This window comes from Zalophus californianus, chromosome 14 (genome assembly GCF_009762305.2).
Source record: "Zalophus californianus isolate mZalCal1 chromosome 14, mZalCal1.pri.v2, whole genome shotgun sequence".
NCBI lineage: Eukaryota > Metazoa > Chordata > Mammalia > Carnivora > Otariidae > Zalophus > Zalophus californianus.
The window spans coordinates 79658339-79676898 of record NC_045608.1 but is presented as its reverse complement, the minus strand read 5'-3'; the positions used below and the strand labels follow the sequence as shown (position 1 = coordinate 79676898).

The 18560-nt window shown below is 42.1% G+C and overlaps 1 long non-coding RNA gene across 2 annotated transcripts; it reads left to right on the top strand.

Moving 5' to 3' along the window:
• The first annotated feature begins 7301 nt into the window (after positions 1-7301).
• LOC113912304 lies at positions 7302-11344 on the top strand. Of its 2 annotated transcripts, none has more exons than XR_003516801.1 (3): positions 7302-7402; positions 8174-8230; positions 11305-11344. It is a non-coding gene; the product is annotated as an uncharacterized LOC113912304 (long non-coding RNA). The 2 variants fall into 2 exon arrangements; XR_003516802.1 differs by lacking the exon at positions 11305-11344 and adding an exon at positions 10202-10257.
• Positions 11345-18560: the final 7216 nt, after the last annotated feature.

The window sequence follows — 18560 nt, the reverse complement described above, 5'->3', positions numbered from 1 at the left end:
TGTCTTGGAACCAACTGAAGAGTTAAAAAAGGGTTTGGGAATCAGACCAGTTCTCTGGCCTACTTTCGGCTGATAGAATTTCGGTCTCTCTCTTCACAAAATCTCAGTGTGTGGGCCCTTCTCTGATGGAGAAAGAGCGTTCAAGACAATGCTGTCTCCAAGCAGTGTTGAGTAAATTCCTCCTTTATCAGACAGGCTATTTCATGCTTGAAGCCATTGAGACTACTATCACTGAGACTATTATCATTGAGAATGACACCCCTGGAAACATTGTTGGAACTTCCCAATAAGAGAAAGTTTTGGGGAACTCTGCAGCCATCTTCCAGTTGAAGTAAACACTCATGTGTGTCCAAGTAAATACTCATGAATGCCCCTTGTCTACCATGTTTAACCATATACAGCAGAGACAGTAAATGTCATGAGTCCTCACATTTTCTTGGGTCACTGGTAAATGCAGAAAGAATTGGCTTTCTGGGAAAACCTAAGGCACAGAACCTTTGAGGGCTTTGCTGACTGCAAAGGAACCACTGTCTTTGGAGTGCCAATGGGCTGATCACCATAGAACTGGTCAAGCTGAACCATTCCAGGGTGTTTATCTTCAGGAATCTTGGGGCCCACCCCAAGGAACCCCTGGCCTCCAGTAGGATCACTGCCCCTCTGATGCCCATGGAATCATGGTGAGTGACATTCCCAACAATGCTTTGGGTTAGCTGATGGGGAAAAATGGATATGAAACCATAGCATTTGATAAAATTTAAGACCTGATGACATGAATTGGAAATTCAAGCTCTGGATTCTAAAATGCTTTCTCAGACCTGAATTTGCTTAAATGACCCTGACTTTTGTTTTTTTCACCTATGAAATGGGAATATATTTTGCTCTCATTTTCAAAGATGCCATAAGGATTGATGCACTAAAATAATGTCAATCATGTTGTAAATTAAAAAAACAATGTCAAGGGGCGCCTGGGTGGCTCAGTTGGTTGAGCGACTGCCTTCGGCTCGGGTCATGATCCTGGAGTCCCGGGATCGAGTCCCGCATCGGGCTCCCTGCTCAGCGGGGAGTCTGCTTCTCCCTCTGACCCTCTTCCTTCTCGTGCTTTCTATCTCTCATTCTCTCTCTCAAATAAATAAATAAAATCTTTAAAAAAAAAATAAAAAAAATAAAAAAAATAAAAAAACAGTGTCAATCCTGTTTGCAGATATAAATAAAGAATGGTATGCTTGACCCTGTATAGCCTATGAACAGAATTAAAGTGGACACAGAAAGCCATATTTAGTAGTTAAAGGTCAGTAGCATTTCCTTTATGTTTGGATTTTATTTATTTTTTTTAAAGGTTTTATTTATTTATTTGAGAGAGAGAGAATGAGAGATAGGAGAGCACGAGAGGGAAGAGGGTCAGAGGGAGAAGCAGACCCCCCGCCGAGCAGGGAGCCCGATGTGGGACTCGATCCCGGGACTCCAGGATCACGACCTGAGCCGAAGGCAGTCGCTTAACCAACTGAGCCACCCAGGCGCCCTATGTTTGGATTTTAATTTAAACCTGGGCTTTACAAGAGAAAACCCCTGAGAAGAGACAGGGACAATTATTTGGATAGAGAAATATGATTTTGAAACTCACGCCCCTGCCAGCACTCTGAAGGCACACATGAGGCTTCAGAGAACAATACTCTCTGGTCTCCTGGGAATGCAAATGCAGAGATTTTCTTTGCTAATGGTCTGTAGTATAAGGAAAAAATAAAACACAGGTGATTATTTCCCTCAGATCTCAGAGACGTTGCAAAGGATCCTGCCAATAGAAGGAAACCAGTGGAAAAAATTCCTCTGCTCCCATTTAAAAATGTCACCCCACTAAAGTGAAAATCTATAATAGTGCTTATCCTCCATTATAGCTTTGCTTCTAAACTCAGCAAAGGACATCTTCAAATTTACCTCTTTTCTACTTAAGCCTCCCGATCCCAGTGCCTAATGGACTGATAGCATCCCCATACTGTTATGTTTATACAGACTGACACTCAATAACTGAAAACACAGATCAAATTGGAGCGCATGAGTCACTGCCCTGGCGGGGTGGGAGTGATGGGGCGAAGCAGTTAGCGCTCAGCATGCCAGGGGTGAGCTGGGAGAGCCGAGGTCTGATTCCGGTCATGATTTGGCTCAAGGGTTTTGCATTCCTGTTACACTTCAGGTCCCATCATGCTCAGTGACTCAATGAACGGGGCACCAATTAGCACATGGATATTATGATGAACAAAGGAAAATGAATTTAATAAACCAGACAACAAAATGGGTGGGGTTTGCCCTACAGGATCCTGCAGAGTCAGAAACAGTGAGCGGTCCGCAGGTGGGACTGCACCAGGCTGAGGCATTTATTTCTAAATGGGAATGGTGAGGGAGACCAGGCTGCAAGGAGATGCCAGACCACCCACGCTCCTCATCTTAATGGCAATCATGCTGCAGTATTTTGGTCACAAAGAGAAGAAAAAAATATTGTCCGGCTGGGTAGGCATACAGAGAAGTGTGCACCCTGGCTCTACCCCAGCAGTTCTATGAGGGGGCCTAGGGGCCAAATGAACAGTGGGAGAACTGCTCTACTCTAAGGGGGAATAAGAGACATTGGGCCATATTGGGCCACTTCAGTGAGGCAGGGCATAGGGAATGGTGTCTGACACTTGCCGTTATTGGCAGAGGGTGGTGGTCTTCTTAGCTGCAACTTTAGAGCTCGTGGGTGTAGATAAGTTTTTTAAAACTTCCAAAATGTAGGTGTAAATTATATGCAATGTCTTAGTCCTACCTATAATTATTATATTAGTCCCTTGAGGCTACACAAAATACCATGGATTGGGTGGCTTATACACCACAGAAATTTATGGTTCACAGTTCTGGAGGCTGGGAAGTCCAAGATCAAGGCACCAGCACGGTTGTGTGCTGGTGAAGGCCCTCTTCTGGGTTCATAGCAAGAGCCTTTCCTCTGTATCCTTACTTGGCAGAAGGGCTGGTGAGCTCTGTGGGGGTCTCTTTTATAAGGGCACTAATCCCATCCATGAGCGCTCCACCCTTTGGGCTTCATTCTATTCTAATCACCTTGCAGAGACTCCACCTCCTAATTGCGTCATATCTGGGGGTTAGGACTTTAACATGTGAATGGGGGGGCACATTCAGATCATAACGTACAGTAAGGTCACATACAGTGAAACTTGATGAATTTTTACATATGCATATATCCATGTAAACAACTACGCTTTCTCTTTTTTTATATATATAAAGATTTTATTTATTTATTTGACGAAGAGAGCACAAGTAGGGGGAGCTGCAGGCTAGGGAGAAGCAGGCTCCCCGCTGAGCAGAGAGCTGGACTCCCATCCCAGGACCCTGGGATCATGACCTGAGCTCAAGGCAGATGCTTAACCGACTGAGCCACCCAGGCGCCCCAGCAAATACCATTTCTCTCTTTTTTTTTTTAATTTTTTAATTTTTTTATTTATTCATTTGTCAGAGAGAGAGAGAGAGCATAAGCAGAGGGAGAAGCAGGCTCCCTGCTGAGCAGGGAGCCCGATGCGGGACTCGATCCCAGGTTCTCGGGATCATGACCTGAGCCGAAGGCAGACGCTTAACCGACTGAACCACCCAGGCGCCCCAGCAAATAACCATTTCTCTCACCTCAGTGCTCCAGGTAAATAATGTCACTCGGGCAACCACTTCCTGATTTCTATCCATAGATTCATTTTGCTGTTCTTGAGCATCATATAAATGGAATTGTAGCAATAGATACTCATTGCATCTGCCTTTTTCACTCAACATTATTTGAGATTCATCCTTGTTGGAGGCATGGGTGGGCTGCAGTTTGAAGGATGTGTTTTTCCCATTTTGGCACTTACTTTGCTTTTACTGAGATGTCTGTTATGGGTCAAGAGGACAGATGCCATATGTAAATTCTCTAAACTAAAAAGTTCTGCATAAAAATATCGGGTGGCCTGGTGCAAGGAACGCAATCCAGTGTCATGCCGCAGCAACTCAGCAAACACTCTTTATATTGCAAATTTGTTTTACTTTGTGTGCTTCTCCACTTCTTATTGCGGTGTAAGCATTTCCCCCAGCCTTGGGAAGGTGGCCTTTTGTTCTCAAAGAGTCACAGGACTGCCATTATGGCTAAATCACAGGGTGGTTAAGGCTGTGATTGAGATTTAGGAGACTGCATTCAATGTCACCTTTGATGATCTAAAATTGCACACAGGTAAACTGGAGCTCCTTCCATAAGAGACAGCACACAGAGGCTCATTTTTGGACTGTGTGCTCTCGGGGGTCTTGTTGCTGCTGACTGATGTTATTAAACTTTAAGGACCCCTCTGAGAAGGATGTTTTGTTCCGAATAGCAGTGTTCTAGGGGAGATTGTGACCTGGCGACCTCACACAATTGAATCTCTCTCATTTTATAGAGAATCTGAAGCTTCTCACCATTAAGCTGACCAAGAATAGCAGTGTGGGTTTTTTTTTTTTTTTTTTTCCTTTTCGGCCTTTGCACGTTCCAGGGGGCCGGGGGCTGTGCTTCCTGAACATAACTGGGGCAGGAGCTTATGGAAATGTCATGAGAGAATGGATGCACAGGGCCAAGTTTACAGATGCTGCAGCTTGAGGAGTGTCCTGTCCCCAGGCAGGTCACACACAGGGTCCCCTTTCATTTGGTACCTGTAAAAGAAACAGATCTCTTTTTCCCATACCCCTTCCCCTACAGACCAGCAGCCCCAAGTAAATAATTAGTCCTCAGCTGAGGTGACCGGTGTGGTCCCTTTGTAGTGACCACTCAAGCCTGCAGCTTCGCCGCCTCTGGGAGGGAGGAAGGAGGCAGCGGCCGGGGTAGCCCCTTCTCCTGATGCTTACAGCCCCATGGCCTCATGAAAAACTGCCCTGAATAAGAGAGGAACGTTCACCTATGGGAGTGCCTGGTTATTGAAATGTGGTGATGGTCTTCAAGTTTTGATAAGCCAACAGATAAAAGCATTTAGAAAAAAAAAAAAAAAAGAAAGGAAAAGTTAAATTGCAAAGAGGTGAAAGGAATCAGACTTCAGAAGGACTGACCCTCCAAGTAGAGAACCAAATAATGGAAGAAAACCACAGGTCAAATTTATATTCTTTTTCCACGGTGGAAAAAGGTAGCCTTTTCACACTATTGTCTTATCCACATGCACTGGCATTGTGAAAGTCAGGCATAAAGCTGTATTCTGTTTAGGGCGTTCAGGTTTGGAGGAATTGCTCAAGTATGTATTATCTTGGGGACCAGACAGAGAGTGACACTATTATTTTTGGTTTATCTCAGGGTGCACATTCTTTCTTTTTTTATGTTTCCTGACTGTGGTATGTCATATCCTTAGTGAGAATGGAAGCAGAGAAAAATACCAGTTTTGCTTCTAGAGTCCTTCCTTTGTTCTAGTTCCTGCCCCTAAGGTGTGGATTCGATCACCTACGATGCTTCCTGATTTTCTGATTCAGTACCATTAATATGATGTTTTATTTGATTTGATGAGCTTTATTTTCATAAGGAGTAATGAATGTTTAATACACAAAGACCCTCTTCTACATTAAAAAAAGAAAAACTAGAGCCGCATGATATTAAGTTTTAAGAATTACTTTTATCTGGAGGCATTGTAAAGCCCCAAGGTTATTACAAATTTTATGTCTCAGATGTATTGTTTTAAAAGGTTTTATTTTTAAGTAATCTGTACACCTAATGTGGGGCTCGAACTTACAACCCCAAGATCAAGAGTTGCATGCTCTACCCACTGCGCCAGCCAAGTGCCCCTGCCTCAGAAATACTTTATATTCCTTGTCAGTTTAGCCACTGAGATCAGGAACCAAGAACCATCAAATTCACATATATCGGGCTTTGCCCACAAAACCTGTAACTTCTGGATGTATGTGTTAGTCAGGGTTCTCCAGAGAACCCTGTTTATTTATCTGTTCTCCAGAGAAGCAGAACAAATAGGAGATGATAGATAGATAGATGATAGATAGATAGATAGATAGATAGGAAGGAAGGAAGGAAGGAGGGAAGGAAGGAAGGAAAGAAGGAAGGAAGGAAGGAAGGAAGGAAGGAAGGAAGGAAGGAAGGAAGGAATTGGCTCACATGATTATGGAAGCTGGAATGTCCCATAATCTGCTCTCTGCAAGATGGGGCCCCAGGAAAGCAGATGGCCCCTGAATCCGAACATCTAAAAATCAGGAGCTCTGATGCTGTTAATTCCCAATCTGAGGGCAGAAGACTGGTATCCCAGCTCAAAAAGTCAGGCAGAGAAGGGGAGTTTTTCTCTTCCTCTGTCTTTTTGTTCTATCCAGGCCCTCAACAGATTGGATGAGGACCACCCACATGGGGGAGAGCAATCTGCTTTACTCTGTAATTTCATCTGGAAACACCCTCCCATACATATCCAGAAACGATGTTGACCCCATATTTGGGCACCCTGTGACCCAGAGAAGTGACACATAAAATTCATCATCGCGGTGTACCAGGGTCTCTTCTTTCTCCAACATCCGGGTTTGTCAATGTTCCTGGCCTGCCTGAAAGACAGGCGTTCCATGAGCCACGGAACAGCCTGTAGAACAGGTTTGTGGGTAGACACTGAAAGCCTTGTTCCATATGTGAAGGCGTAGTCCTTGGGCTTATCTTCCTTAATTAGATGAGATTTCTGGCATGATCATGGTATAGGTTTGATTCGACTTGACCTATCCAATTGTTTCCCGGTTGGGAAATTATTGAACCTCTGGTTACAGAGAGCAAAGGAACTTAGTAAAGGCACTTGGAATGATACTGAACCATTGTTGCCATGGCTTTATCTTACTAATTGTATAGAATTACTATTCTTAACTTTTCCGTCATGATTTATTAATTTACTGTATTAAGCTCTTTCATTACCATTTCTCTCTCCCACCCTGAATCCGAATCGGGATGGTTCAGCGGGAACAAGATACCACCTGAAAAAGGTCTCATACCAGTTTGAACAAGTGCAACCTGTTAAATGGAGGGTCGGTGCTGTATGAAGAGTAAAGAAAAGAGCTTTCCTCACATGTGCATTTAAAATAGAAGCCTGGTCAGAGTGAAACCAGTTCATTCTATTCATTTCATTCTAGGGAATTAATGTGTGTTTTGTTGCTCTCAGACTAAACAGTTTATTTCCACGAAGTCCTTTGCTTTTGGAAGGGAACATTCTGGGAATCCTGATTTGGTCTCTTGATAGTTGCGCAGAGAGTGGTGAAGAGGTCATCTTATAAAAGGAAGCCCATACCCATGAGTCTCGTCCTCGTCATTTCAACAGTCCTGAGGATCTGGTTCAGTGATTTACTGAAGCTTGTTTGATATTTCTTGCAGAAGACTCAATTTCTGATCTGCTCTTATAGCAGGGACCCTTAGGTGAGTGAAAGGGAAAAGCAGAAAATGCTTGTGGATAGTAAGACTCTGAGGCTCTAGTTAATTTATGATGACAATCAACAACATCAGAATGCAAAAAAGTAGAATCCTCTACTGAGGTGCAAGAGGCAATCAGCTTATAAGGATTTAGTTAATCCTTATCCTGAGGGTAAGGAAACTTTTCGAACAGTAAGGACATTGTCAGATCTCTGGAGTCTTTAATTTATCCCCTAAAGTATATTCTGATTGTCATCAATTGACAAGTATTTATATAGGAAATGTTTACGTAGCAAAGAGTATGTATATAGAAAATCAAGATGTCTCTATTTATTGACAGTTTTTGTGCCCATATTTGCACATGTACATAAGTATGTTTCAGACATAAAATTTCATAATTACTGAAACATTTATATTGGTATCATTTTATTTATATATAATTAATACAGAGAGGTTTAGATTTTTGACTTGCTGGGTTTTTTGTCTTTTTTAAAGATTATTTATTTATGTATTTGACAGAGAGAGACACAGCGAGACAGAGAACACAAGCAGGGGGAGTGGGAAAGGGAGAAGCAGGCTTCCCGTGGAGAAGGGAGCCCGATGCGGGGCTGGATCCCAGGACCCTGGGATCATGACCTGAGCCGAAGGCAGACGCTTAACGACTGAGCCACTCAGGCGCCCCTGACTTGCTGGTTATTCATCTTGTGGACATCATATTGTTGAGCACATTAAAACTAGAGAATGCCAGATTATTTCTACTATCTCTTCTTTACAAAGGTGAAAGATTGAATCTTTGTGACACCCACTGGACGTCTGGGAAACTCCAAAGATAACGTAAGTATAATCAAAATCTTTACAGTTTTGGAGTTCTGATTTTGGGTTCTGAATTTGGGAAAGGCAGTATCAAAAAGAGTTAAAGGAGACATGATATGAGCATTAGTCATAGATGCCCTGGAGACAAGAAATGGTTTCAGGTTATCTTTAAAGGAAACACAGCAATACATAAAAATGATTATTTGGCACTCTATTTCAAAACTAAAGATGTTTTGTTAAACTTGATTTAAAAGTGTGGCAAACACAACCAGTTTACAGAGCATTTTAGTAAGAAAGAGAACTGCTGGTATCTGGGCACAGAACACCTTTTAACTCTTCTTGTCTTTGTTTTTGTTAGGAGCATTCTATCTACTAAAGGATCAATTTACCATTTTAACAGAGAGAGCCAAATTCTTATTTCACTCTTTTTGATTACCATCCATGTAGCAATTTGTAGTAAAGGATGCGCAAACCTCTTTCCACCTTACAAATAAGTCAATTATCACTGAGCCAATTTTGCAAAAAATTTTAAGTTATTCCTTTGTTCATGTCAAATTCACTATATGCAGGCATTATAAGCCTAGGCTCTTAAGTTTATCTTTTTTCCTGTATTTATGACATATCCTCAAACTGCCTTCTATTACCTTCTTTCATGTTCTGGCACAACCAGACAATTTTATTTAGAACGAAACAAAGGGGCACTGGGGTGGCTCAGTTGGTTAAGTGTCCAACTCTTGATTTCGACTCAGGTCATGATCTCAGGGTTGTGCGATCAGACCCCATGTTGGGCTTTGCTCTCAAGTTGGGAGTCTGCTTGAGATTCTCTTCTTCTACTCTTCCCCCTGCTTGCACGCTCTCTCTAAAATAAAGAATCTTAAAAAAAAAAACACAAAAACAAAAACAAAATACATCCATCATCTTGCATATATATCTCTCTATAATCAAATACATCTTTAAAGTGAATTTTTTTAAGATTTTATTTTTAACTAATCTCTCTACTCAACGTGGGGCTCAAACTTACAACCCTGAGATCAAGAGTTGCATGCTGTACCGACTGAGCCAGCCAGGCGCCCCTAAAAAGATTCTTAAAGTAGTACATTTATACATCCATTTTAACCTGCTAAATGATGGCAAGAGGACGGTAAAACTAGTGTTTTTGGGTGTGCAAGGTAAGTACTAATACCTCGATTTACTGTTAGTTCAAACTCTTAAAGTTAATTGGTGGGGGGATATAAAATGGTGTGGCCACTGTGGAAAACAGCTTGATAGTTCCTGAGAAAGTTAAACCTAGAATTAGCATATGACCCAGCACTTCCAATCCTGGGTATATACACAAAAGAACTAGAAACAGGTATTGAAAAAATACTTGTACATACATGTTTACAAGAGCACTATATTTACAATAGCTAAAATGTGGAAACACCCCAAATGTCCATCATGGAAGAATGAATAAGCAAAATGTAATATATATATATATATATATACACACAATAGAATATTATTTGGTTGTAGAAATGAATGAAGTCTGGATAAGTGCTACATCATGGATGAACCTCAAAACATCATGTTAAGTGAAAGAAGCCAGACACAAAAGGTCACATATTGTATGACTCCATATGCATGAAATATCCAGAACAATTAAATCCATAGAGAAAGCAGACTGGTTGTTTCCAGGGGCTGAGGATAGGGAGAAATAGGGAGTGACTGCTCAGTGAGTATGAGGTCTGCTCTTGGGGTGATGAAAATACTATCTCGTTTGGAACTAGGGAGAGGCTGCTGTTGTACCACATCATGAATGTACTAAATGCCCCAGACTTATACGCTTCAAAATGGTTAGTTTTATGATCCATGAATTTCACTTCAATTTAAAATCCCTCTGAAAAGTGGGGATTTCATTTACATATATATAGATAGATAGATACATATATATGTTATATATGTGTTAGCTTTACATTTTTATAACAAAAACTTTCTTTTTTTTTTTTTTTAAAGATTTTATTTATTTATTCATGAGAGACAGAGGAGGAGAGAGAGAGAGAGGGAGAGAGAGAGAGAGAAGCAGAGGGAGAAGCAGGCTCCCAAGAAGCAGGGAGCCCGATGCGGGACTCGATCCCAGGACCCTGGGATCATGACCTGAGCCGAAGGCAGACGCTTAACCATCTGAGCCACCCAGGCACCCTATAACAAAAACTTTCTTGACTCATAAAATTTTAAAACATTCAGTTTAATTAAGCTTTTGTGATTGAAAAAAAAAAAACCCAAGTTTTGTGTAAACTAGAATATTGGTTTTTGTACTGTGATAAAATTAGGAAGAAATATAATTGCTTTGAATAAAAATCTTCACCCTGAATAAGACTATTTCTTAGACTTTTCCATAGATTTATAAACACTTATATTTATAAACCAAATAGTGAAATTCTTTAAATTGTGTTTGAAGTCCCTTAGCATTCCTTTGCTTTTTATCTTGTAAACCATAACCAAGGCTATTAATTTATCGGAGAGTTAAACTTTTTCATTCCTCTGAGGTATAGATTTATCAAGCTTTTAAAGTTTTTTCTTTCTTTCTCTCTCTCTCTCTCTTTTTTAAAGATTTTTTAAAATTTTTATTTATTTGACAGAGAGAAAGACAGTGAGAGAGGAACACAAGCAGGGGCAGTGGGAGAGGGAGAAACAGGCTTCCCGCTGAGCAGGGAGCCTGATGCGGGGCTCGATCCCAGGACCCGGGGATCCAGGACCTGAGCTGAAGGCAGACACTTAATGACTCAGCCACCCAGGCGCCCCTAAAGTTTTTTCTTAAAGAACCATTACATTAACTAAAATTTGGTTTATATTAATACCATTAACACTAAAATTTGATTTCTCCTTTCTGGAATTACTTTTAAATTTATGTTACACTTTTTTAAATTATTATTTTAAATTTAAAAGAGTGTTTCTATATGCCAATGAAGACAAATGCTTTGATAAATATAAGTAACTTTACAATGTAATCTGTTAATTATTTTCCCTCTTTCATCTGACTAGTTTATCCATGGAATGCACATAAAATGAAAGATCTTTATTTTTTTTTTTAAAGATTTTATTTACTTATTTGTCAGAAAGAGAGAGCACAAGCAGGCGGGCGGCAGCGAGAGGGAGAAGCAGGCTCCCCGCTGAGCAAGGAGCATGATGTGGGGCTCCATCCCAGGACCCTGAGATCATGACCTGAGCTGAAGGCAGACACTTAACCAACGGAGCCACCCAGGCACCCATAATAAAAGATCTTTATAACCAATTAATCTCCACAAGTTTTTTTTGGGGGGGAGGGGAAAGAAATAGAAGTGGGGAGAAGAGAGGAAGGGGGTAGTCACAAATACAGAATGTGATAAACAAAATATTTAATTACCTTCCTTTTGCATGGAGAGAAGAAGAAAAAAAAATTTTTTTCCACATACCAAAAGTACTAGTGGGGGCACCTGGCTGGCTTAGTCAGGAGAGCAGGCTACTCTTGTTCTCAGGGTCCTGAGTTCGAGCCCCAGGTTGGGACTTAAAAAAAAAAAAGTACTTAGTGGTTTCAGTTTTATAACCTCAGCTGGGGATAAAAAATAAACAGAACACAAAAGCTCACGGGTCCAGCCACTGTAGATCTCAAAAGTTTGTTTGCTTTTCTAGCTGGTACAGGAAACGTTCTTGAGTGATAGGATCTCACAGAAGAGGAAGCGTTGCTGGCTGATGACTAGTCCCCCAGAGAATGAGGGGGAGAGGCAGGCAGGCCTCTGTGCCCTATGGGCCCCAGTCAACCTTCAGTTGGGGCCCAAGAAACTTGGCTCATTACAAGTTAGGTTCAATTTTGCCCAGGGCCCCACAACACTTCTTTCTATATCCAATCTGTTCACAGCTTAGACTATTTCTACAACATGTCTCTCCTCACCTTATAGAATGTTTGTATTCACGTTTCAGCAATAGAAGATATCAGAATCCCCAGGTCAAACAAACAAACAAACAAAAGGACAGATAAAAAAGATAGATGAACCAGTCTCTGTTATTTGCCGCCTGACAGAGATCACTAGAAACCTACATTCCCTCCCTTTCAGTCATCAATAGGGAATAAATTGTTGCCCATGCTCACACCACAACTGGGACTAGACTTGATCCAGAAATGCACTTAGAAACATCCAGAAAACTGCAGAGTTAGGAAGGAGACAAACAAACAAGAAGGCGGTGATAGTAAAGCTCTCTTGCTGCGTGAGATTAATTCTAGAAACCGCCCCCCGCCCCAAAAAGCATGTCTTGGTTCACACAGTTTTTGAGATAAGTGCAGATAAGGTTGGGTCCATCAGCTCTGGCAGGGGAGGCCCCTTCCTTAGGTAAATCTCACTGGAACCTCCAGAATTGCAAAGAGACTCAGACACACAAGTATTTGGAAAAGAAAAACATTTCTTTCACTTTCAAAATGCAAGTGTATCAGACTTCAAAAGGATCGATGTGCCAAATAAAAAACACAGCAGGGGGCACCTGGCTGGCTCAGTCCAAGGGGCATGCGACTCTTGATCTCAGGGTTGTGGGTTGGGGCCCCATGTTGGGTGTAGAGATTACTTAAAATAAATATAAAAAAAAATCCAGGTGTTTGGTGGAAAAATATCACAAAGATTAACAAGATTATCAAATTTAGACTATCGTTTATGTGAATATTTATATTTATCATATTTATTTATATTAATTTTTGTTATCTGTTCATAAGGCGAAAAGAATAATGTTTCATGTGATCATGATATTCACAGTTTAAATTATACCTATAAATGCTGCTATTACAAAAGTCAAAGGTAAAACTTCCCCTCTGCCCCCCTTTTCTTTAAAGAAAATTAAGTTTTATAGGACATGTTCAAGATTTTATTATCTTGGGGGCCATAAGGGCAAAGATCTTCCCCCCCATGTTATATCATGTGCTTAATTACGTTGGAAGCAGGAAAAAGTGACAGCTTTATGGATATAACAATTTGCAGTGTTTCCTGGAGACTTTTGGGGTCTCCTCTCACACCTGTTATGGGCTGAGTTGTATCTCCCCGCAAAATCATGTGTTGAAATTCTAACCCCTAGTACCTCAGAGTGTAACTGTATTTAGAGATAAGACCTTTAAAGAAGTGATTAACTTAAGGGGCACCTGGGTGGTTCAGTCGGTTAAGCGTCTGCCTTCGGCTCAGGTCATGACCCCAGAGTCCTGGGATCGAGTCCCGCATTGGGCTCAGGCTTGTTGTTCAGGGGGAGCCTGCTTCTCCCTCTGCCTGCCGCTCCCCTTGCTTGGCTCTCTGTCTCTCCCTCGCTCTCTCTCACCACATAAAGAAATAAAATCTTGGGCACCTGGGTGGCTCAGATGGTTAAGCGTCTGCCTTCGGCTCAGGTCATGATCCCAGGGTCCTGGGATCGAGTCCCGCATCGGGCTCCCTGCTCCTTGGGAGCCTGCTTCTCCCTCTGCTTCTCTCTCTCTCTCTCTCTCTCTCTCCCTCTGTCTCTCATGAATAAATAAATAAAATATAAAAAAAAAGAATTAAAAAAATAAAATCTTAAAAAAAATAAAGAAGTGACTAACTTAAAATGGGCCTTGGCTTAGGCCCTAATCCAATCTGACTGGTGGAAATTTAGACACACAGAGAGGCACCAGGGATGCACACAGAAAGGAGGGACCATGAGAGGGCACAGTGCAAAGGCAGCTGTCTGCAGGCCAAGGGGAGAGGCCTCCGAAGCCACCAACCCTGCCAGCACCCTGATCTCAGACTCCCAGCCTCACAGCTGTGAGCAAGTGTGTGTGTCGCTTAGGCCACCCAGCCTGTGGTACTTTGTCATGAAGCCTGCGCTGGCTCGTACCACGCCCTGCATGGCCACTGAAGGATGAGCAAGTCCCGAAAATGAGGCGGGCTGGGCAGCGGGCTGTGGTGACTTCAACAGCCTGATTTTTCAGGGTGGGGCTTCTCAATTCTGGCCGTACACTAAGAGCTACCCAGGGAGTTTTTAAAAATAAAAACTCTCAGGCCTCACTTCCAGAGAATCTAATTTAATTCATTCTGGGGTGGGTCTGGACATGGGTGTGTGTGTGTTTTTTAAGCTCCCCAGGTGATTCCAATATGTAGCCAGTGAGACCCCCCCACATCTGCAGCCCCAGGGTCTTACAAACGCTGTTTTAATCTACCTAAAGCTAGTCTACCTAAGCTTCTGAGTTACGGTGTGTGTTTTTTAAGCTGCATCAACGTATTTTCCAAATCATGCTGGAGAAACAGGAAACCAAGTTTGTGTTCCAATTTGTAAACCTAAAGGAGGGCATCCTAAGGGCAGTAGACAGTGTCTACTCCTAGGAGCTGGGGAAAATAGTTTGGCTACACATATTGGAACTAGGAAGAAATCATTTTTAAAAAATCCATCATCTATATAATTTCTTGGTCTTTGAAATGGATTTATACGTTTCTGTAGGGCCTTAATATTTGATCCATGAGATCAACATATTTTGATTATTCCCTCTGCACCATGATTAAAGTAAGCCTGATGTCTTCATCCTGGATAGGGGCACAGAGTAGAATGGGCCATCTCGGGAAATCTTCAGAGCAGTATTTCTCAGAATGTGCTCAAAGAGAAAAATGGCTGTAGAAGAAAGAAATCTCCAGTTAGCTAACTCTGGGAAATACTGCCTACAGTGTCTTCTCCTGGTGATTCATAATGCACGCAAACATTTTAAGGGATCTAAGAAGTGCAGTTTCCAGACTTCAGTGACCAGCAATTACCCTCCCTCTTGTTTTTCTTCCCTTTGGGTAACGGCTGTTACCATCCTGCATCACCGAGTCGTCCTTGGAATACACCTAAGGTGATGTTAACTTCCAGGATTTTTATCTCCAACTGTTTGGGGGGAGGCGCTAAATCTTCAATTTATTTGGGAAGCGAATGGTTTCCTGCTAAAGCATTTTTGAAGCTTCTAAGCCTAATTTAGGGGGTGCGGCCCGGGCTCAGGCAGGAGGTACCCCCGGCACTTTGTCTAACGGCTGTATGATGGTGTATGTCCCATGGCACTGTGTTGTCTTTATGCCCATCTCTGCCATTGGACTGTGAGATACTGAAGAGGGTCATGCATGCCTGGCATGTGGGGGGTAATAAATGTTTGTTGAATGAGTGAATACATCAATGGTGGGCACTTGTACCATTGCCACACCCCCCTTCACCATCCTGAATTTCTAAGTCCTGAAAATTAATATATCTCTCTTGTTCTGACAGAGAGCTGGTTGAGAAGGAGTTATTCTTATCTGGTGACTAGCCATAAACCCAGTCCCCCAGAGAATGAGAGGGAGAGGTAGGCAGGCCTTTGTCCCCTATGGGCCCCAGTCAACCTTCAGCTGGGGCCCAAGAAACTTGGCTCATTGCAGGTTAGGTATGTCCTTGCCCAGGGCCCAGTGACACTACTTTCTATATCTAAGCTTGTTGCCAGCCAGGAGTACTTCTAAAACATGTCTCTCCTCATTTTCTAGGATGTTTGTACTAACATTTCAGCAGCAGAACATTTTCAATATATTACTGAAATTACTTTTATCTTCCACATTGTTTCCATGACAAATGGCTTGCAAGATTATAAATCTCATGAAACAGTAATGTCAAGACGACAGCAATCTTATGCAAAATTCATAAGTATTGTCTGGAAGAAGTTAGCCAGTAGAGACAAGGGCTTAAATGTGATTTTGAGTGTTGTCATTACTGCAGGTGATTATTATTAAACCATCATCTTGATACATTTCAAACTTGTCCAAATAATTAATTGCTGTGAGTTAACTAGTCACTATGCATTTATTGAAAGCCAAGTCCTGCATTAGAGGATAAAGTAAGAGAGAAAACAGATCCTGCCCTTGGAGAGTTTCCAATCTAGTTAACAAGACTAAATAGGAATAGAAGCAATAAAGGTATCCAAAGGCGAAGCCAGTGAGTGAGTGAGGCTCCATGATGTATCTGTGACTAAGGTCTGTAGACCAAAGAGTGGAGGTGGGGCTGGTAGCAGAGTTAATCCAGAAAGATGGAAGAGATGGGTTTTAAAGGATGAAGGGAAGAATGGCAGCATTTACAGCTAAGAGAAACAAACCTCTGAGAGGAATAGAGACCAAACTCAGAAAGGAAGTAATAGGGTTTTTTTTGGTTTGACTTTTGTTTTAAGTTCAACATGGGGCTTGAACTCACAACCCTCAGATCAAGACCTGAGCTGAGATCAGGAGCAGGATGCTCAACCGACTGAGCCGCCCAGGTGCCCCAGGAATGATGGTTTTATTAAGTGAATTATTTAGAATAGCACTTGGACGTCAAATAAAGAAAAATATGTGACTTTGCAAATATTTTCGAAGATTTGCTCATGCATTTAATTTTGAAGTGGGGATGTAAGTGATCTATGGTGAAGGTCTTATGGATGTGACACCTAGTGCTGTCAAATTTGACGTCTGATGAGGAATGAAAATTGCCTAGCCAGAAGGATTAAAATCATTTCAGATCATAGTCTCTGTCCTATTGGCTAGGAGACAGGGAAAAGGCACTGGCTCCTAAACAGGGATGTTCACCCCCAACCTGCATTTCTTTCTCAAACTTGCACTGGAGGCAAATATTTTTCTCCAGGCCCAGGATTTAACGCACCAAGACTAGGAAACAGTTTAAAGCCTATAACGAGGAAATCGAATCTGAGAACTCCCTAACCCTTTCCAGACGTCGATAACTTTCTAAATTTAGTCTGTATAAGGTGAAACTCTTATAGGAGAAAGCAGCACTCACTCTGCCCTGTGGCAGTTTGAGATGTTTACAGGTAGTTATTTGATGTTTGAGTGAAGAGAAGTAGTGGCACCATGAGGTAGACCTGGCATTGGGGAGTGGGGGAGGGGGGGAGGGCGGGTGTCAAGAAGAATTAAGAAAGAGGAAGAAAAAGAAGTTTTACTAGTTGCGTCTATATGTCCTCTCAATTCCGTTCCATACAGAAACCCAAAGGGCAAATTCAGGGAATGTTTGTGAGCTCTGGATATTGTGGCTTACCCCAAGAGTTTTATATATTGTGAGACGCTAAAACAAAAAACACACAATCCCCAGTAAAGAATGTTGGATTCAGGAAAAGAAGAGAATTATCAGGGTCGCTGTTTGATGGTTGTGGTTGGGAGGAGATCGGAGAGTGCAGATTACTGAGATTCACAGGCTCTTTTTGTTTGAGGATGATCTCAAGACTCACAGATGACAGGACAAAGTAATATTTAAAGACTCATATTAATGTCCACACTGCTAAATCCTTTGTCAAGGCTGAGGTTAATTCTAACCTTGGGACCGAGGTAATCCCTCCCCTCCTGCTCTTTTCTCTTTGAACATCGTTAGTGCTGGCTCATCTTCATCCTTTGAAGGACTATCCTGAGGATTGAAGAAGATAATATTCTTAAAGCACTTAGTGCAGTTCCTAGCCCTGCATATGAGGGAAACATTGTGGCTTCTTTTGACAATTATTAATATTAGATTTGATTTTTGTAAGCAATCAAAAGTAATTTAGAGGGAAGTCTGATGTATAAGGGAATGGGTCAAGCCAAAACTTGGCATTTGGAGCCCAAAATGCAGCCTTCAGAAATGGTGAAGTTGTTTCATGTGGTTCATAAGCTGAAAGTGAGAGATTATATTTCACTAAAAATTACTGGAAGAGAATGCTTCGAAAATATCTTGACAGTAAGTTTCTGCATGCCTTAAGGTGACAAGCTTCACTTGGATGTGTCCATTCTGGTAAACTTTCTGCAGAGCAGTATGGGGTGTTGAAAAGGGAATTAAAAAAAAAAAAGTCAGGGTGCTCTCTGTTGCAGGGAAGAGTTGGGGATGAGGGCTGGGGTACAACCCAAAGAAACTGAGGAATAGGAACCCAGCTGGAGGCCACAGTAAGAGCCTGCTGTTGCCACAAGTTCAATAGTCCCTCTTACTCCTGACTGGTGCCTTGGGGACTAAGAGAGAACCCCATCCTCTCCTCTACGGATGAGCTGGAGGAACAGCCTCCAAAGGTAGCCTCTCTTTTCACTTGGGAGGGCAGAGTTTGGGTGGTAGTACGGACCCGGATTTGGACTCTGGCCCCACCATGTATTAGCAATTGGGCAAGTTATTTAGTCATTCTGAATTCACTTATCTTTTCAAAAAAATTTGGGCCATTTAACATGTTCTTCAAAGAAGTTTCTTCAGGGGCGCCTGGGTGGCTCGGTTTATCCTCTACCTTCAGCTCAGGTCATGATCCCCCGGTCCTGGGATGGAGCCACCCCCCCCCAATCAGGCTCCCTGCTTCTCCCTCTCCCTCTGCACCCTCCTCCTGCTTGCCTTCTCTCTCTGGTGCTCTCTCTCGCTCTCAAATAAAATC